Genomic DNA, 5,309 nt, shown 5'->3' with positions numbered 1-5,309 from the left:
GCTTGCCAAGGCCTAATAGGATAAGCAAGGACAACTGTTACCTTGCACTACTGGAACAAAAGTTGTACTGACTCTGACCTCTAACGTACTTTTCCCTGAGAGGGTTGCTGTAGCAGTGTGGCGTTTTGCTGTGGCTCCCTTTATTGCTTAAAAAAAGACATGAAAAAAATATATATTCTTGATTTATTTGCTCTGACTTTGGTCACTTATTTTCTGGCCCTGCACTATTGGGCTAGCCTAGCTGCAACTAGACATCCCCACACATGTTAAAACAAGGAGGGGATGGATCTTTGGCACTTTCTTTGTGCATGCTTGCTCTTTGGACTGTACACTACAGTACTCTTTTTCTTTTTCCTATACTTCTTTGTAACTGCTTTGCTGCCTCTGGGCAACTGAATTTCTCCCGTGGGATAATAAAGGTATCTATCTATTAATCTTTATTATTGTTATGATAGATTCTCATAGATCAGCAATATCAGTGTGGGAATTACATCTAGGACAGAGTGAGACCGCCACCTGGTGGCCAGTTTAGTCTTCATGTTGTGTGTGTGTTTATGCAGCCATGGGGCAAGCAAGCCTCAGGGAGGAGGGTCACCCCTGCCATGCAGGGTCCAGGGGCGCTCCCTGGTGGTGAGCAAGGGGAAAACACCAGGCCAGGATGGCTCCCAGCTGAGGACATAGCTGGTGCTTAGACCAGGGGTCTTCAACGTTTTCAGGCCAAGGACCTCTTAGTTGAGAGAGAGATGAAGCAGGGACCCCCACAACCTTTTCATATAGATTCCATATAGTTTCATCGTTTGACAGCACAATCATCAGTGTATTTTGGATTCACGTCAATTTGTGTTATCAGATATTTAACCACTTGAACCGTCAATACTTAATAAACTTGACCTTTCACTCTGTACTTAGTCTGCTCTTTTTCCCCTCTACAAAACCTCTTTGCTAAAAATAGCCGAGCTTGTTTTGTGGCTAAGGTTTGAGCTTGTTTTGTGGCTAAAGTTCTCAGAATATGGACACTAGGGTTCAAATGGTTAATATAAAAAAAAGGAGAAAAAAAGGTTTCTATCACACAAAGATTTGGAGGACCCCCACTCCTGTAGCACACTGCACACTACAGTGCCCCTTTCCACTACAGGGCCGAACCAGAACCTGAACCTGGACCTGGATTTTTTTGGATCTGGTTTTGTTTTCATAGCGCACGGCCCGGTTTCAGACAAGGTTCTGGGAATCTTTTTTAGGTCCTGCTCTTGATGTGGTACTAAACTTGAGTTCTGGGAAGCTATGGGCGGGGCCAGCAGAGCTGCTGCTCTTTTTTGGGACCTTCTCGGTTAGGTCTGGTCATATGGAAACGTAAGCAGACCTTGGTCCCGGAACTTCACAGGTTCTTGAAAGTTCTTGGTTCTGGAGAGTTCTGGTTCGGCCCTGCAGTGGACAAGGGGCTATAGACATCAAAGTGGGCTTGAGCCCCTGCCCTTTTATCACTCTGTAAAAGTGCCCTCTCCAGACCATGAATGCATTTTTTTTTACTTTTGAAAGAAATGCAAATGCCCTCTTTCCATGCCATACTCGAAGGCAGCATTCAAAGCATTACCTTGTCCAAACTCTCCTGAACTTGAACGCAGCATCTTATGTTGAAAGAATTGCCCTCTCTGTGTAGAAATCCATGCCGTTACGCCACATCTCCAGTATTGACCTAATTATGCTTAGCTCAGTGTGGTATCAAGCACTGAAAATAGCAAACCTCCAAGCTCACAACGCGTCGCAGCGCTACTGTAGAGACATAGGGACCTAAACACAACACAAAGTCAAACATAGGAGCAGTTAGCACCGCTCAAAAATGAATTTGTTTTCTATTGGGGGCACCACAAAATAGCTGCTATGCCCTATATAGCTCTCTTTATCTGTCTGTCTGTCTGTCTGTCTGTCTGTCTGTATGTGACTGTCTTTCAATAAGGAGATCTCTGTATCTGTCTGTCCTTGCCCCTTTTATGACCATATGTCAGATCCCTGCAGACATTCACAAGAGTCATGTTTATGAAATTAAATGATAAAACGTTTATCCTTAATTAAAGGTAGGTTAAGTGATATTCTCATAATCATTGCTATAGTGTTTGTTCAGTAACAGTGTTAAATAGCTCTATATTGTGATAATAATCATTGCTATAGAGTGTTTGTTCAGTAACAGTGTTAAATAGCTCTATATTGTGATAGTAATCATTGCTATAGAGTGTTTGTTCAGTAACAGTGTTAAATAGCTCTATATTGTAATAATAATCATTGAGTGTTTGTTCAGTAACAGTGTTAAATAGCTCTATTGATTGATTGAAGACTTTATTAGAAGTTTGCATAGAAAAGGGTACAGTTTCATGACGGTACAGTTCACTGGTACAAGGTCAACTAAAAGGAGATCCTAGGAAAGCACTTGACTTGCAGGAAACCATTGAAGTATCTCATATAACATTGAATGACAGATGGATAGAACACAGTACTATGCAGTAGATATAGTAAAACAAGTACCGTATTTTCCGGACTATAAGGCGCACTTAAAAGCCTTTAATTTTCTCAAAAAACTACAGTGCGCCTTATAGTCCAGTGCGCCTTATATATGGATCATTCATTGACATTGACATTCCCTTTAGCACAGCTCCATCTGTTAGATGCATAACGCAACGGTAGCGTCTATTATGTGCGCCTTATAGTCAGGTGCGCCTTATATATGAAAACAGTTTGAAAATAGACCATTCATTGACAGTGCGCCTTATAGTCAGGTGCGCCTTATAGTCCAGAAAATACTGTAAATAAAAATAAAATAAACAGTGCAACAAATATATACAGTAGGTCAGGGGAGGCTGGGCTAGGTTTGTTATTGCCAGTTGCGAATGGCTGCCGCCTGTAAGTGGTTTTTCAGGGCAATTTTAAAGGATGCTAGGGAACCACACTCCTTTAAGGCCTTCGGTAGGGCGTTCCACATTTTGGTGGTATAGCAGAAGAACGAGTTTGACCCTTTGTTTGAGTTGACTTTGGGTTGAACGTGATCTGTGGCACTGCCTCTGGCGTTGTAATTATGGACATCCTTAACCTTTATAAAGTATTTTGCCAGGTACATGGGCATCTTAGTGGTGTAGTGTATCTTGTACACCAGGGGCCAGTTGCACCACCAGAGCGTAAGTTCTGCCCTAAGTTAGGGAGTAAAGTCCTTACTAGAGGCTTAGTAACTACTAGTTAGTTTGCAACTAAGTGAGTTACTAACAGGTGTTGCACCACGACTTCCTAAGGCATAACGTAACTAGTAATGCGTAGACTGTTCCTAAAGTAATGTATAGTCGCATAAAATGACGTCATAGCTCCCCAATCCAATGAAAACGAACTGTTTCTAGTAAGGAAATAATGCTTGTATCGTCTTTTGTCAACAGAGAGCTCCGTCTGTCGACTCTCTCCACTGGCATGTACACAAGTCACTGATATGCGTGCACAGGGCGAGCGCATCCCTGCGCAGCGCACTGCCCTGCAAACGGATTGTATCACAAATTATATTGGCCTCGTACATTTCCCCCCGTTGTGAAATAACGCAGGGCAACGCATATTTGGAGAGTGGAGACACAGGGGAAGAGCGCACCGTTCAATTCGCTGTTGTGTGAAAAGTACTCAAATGAATTAAACAAAAGTATCAATCCTGCAATATAGAAATACTCTATTAATAGCAGACACATCGTGAGCTTGCAGATCGGCTATTTTCAAATGGCCGAAATGTATATAGGGCTTAATGTATGTTTTAAACAGATGGGTCGTTTCATTGTTGAATTAAATAGCCGATATAATGCTGTCTGCCACGTTAGTAGTGTAGTTGCTCTACTCCCATAGAGATACGTTTCTTAGTAAGGACTTACACCTGCCCAAAGGCTGGTGTAAATATTTTGTAGTTACTTAGAGTCAGAGATACGTTAGAGTGGTGCAACACCTGAAATTTTAGTAATGCGTAAGTCTTGACTTAGAAGCAATTTACGTTACAACTAGGCTACGTTTGAACTTAGTAACTGCTGGTGCAACCCCGCCCAGGCCCATTGCAAGTTGCTGTACTCTGTCATCTACTCTGAGCCACCCCACTCTTAACTGGTGAGTAGTGGTCAGGTGAGTCTGATAGGGAAGGTTAAGCAGGACCCTAATTAGTTTATTTTGGGCTTAATTGTTTTGGGCTCTATATTGTGATAGTAGTTTTAGCTAATCATTGCTATAGATAGTGTTTGTTCAGTCAGTGTTAATAGTGTCATCAATATCATAGTGTTTGTTCAGTAACAGGGGTTCATCTGGATGTGCCAAATTGAGACGTAATTACGTCACGAACGTCGAATGACGTCCATTTAAGCATGTGCATACTCTCTATATATCAAGCTGAAAATTGGGTACTCTTGATTGACTGAGATTTTTGCAACCTGCCTGAAAATGTAGTGCTGCAGAGACAATTTTGAACAATGATTACGCAATATAGAAAGCAGGATTGTAACGTTATACTTATAATAAAATGTATTATTTTCATGTTAATAGTATGAGTTTGAGTATGTTAATACAATATACTGTACCTTATAGGCTAAAAGCAAGAGAGAGAGAGAGAGAGAGAGAGAGAGAGAGAGAGAGAGAGAAACAGACAGACACAGGATCTGACCTAATGGTAAAGATTCCATTTCTCCCCTGAGCAAGCAGGACACCACTATTATGTCAATGGTAAAAATGTCAGCACTCAATCATGGAAACCTCTTTAATTGTGATTACTATCACTAGTAATACACCCTTAAGGGCGAGGTCGCGCCATGCCTTGGCCATCTGGCCAGTGATGTATATCGGACCAGTTACCCATATATGGAGAGTGAGACCCCTGGTACCCATACATGGAGATCCATGTTCTTTATATGGAGATATGCTGTGAGAGCCAAACATGCTTAATCAGTTATTTGTTATGTGAAAGTCCTATGATGTCTATGACATCTGACATCATACCCTTTCATGCCCATACATGGAGATCCCTGTCTGTAGAACCGGCCACACAGATATGGGCTGTCTTGGCCATATATGGACTCTATATATGGATATATTCTTCTTTTATCTATATATTTGTTTATTTGCATATAGAGGTATAGAAAAAAGTCACTTAAGAAACGTGCAGATACCCACTATACACTTAAACGTTATGTTGGTTTGTTTACTTTTGAGTTGCACATTAAGTTAATCGTCTGGGGACGCCCCAAAATAATTTGGGGACCCCCTCACAGGTTGACAACCACTGCATTGAATGAATGCCTTCCCTTTCAGCTGTC

The sequence above is a fragment of the Nannobrachium achirus genome (assembly GCF_963921795.1).
Source record: "Nannobrachium achirus genome assembly, chromosome: 19".
NCBI lineage: Eukaryota > Metazoa > Chordata > Actinopteri > Myctophiformes > Myctophidae > Nannobrachium > Nannobrachium achirus.
Note: the sequence above shows the minus strand (reverse complement) of the source record.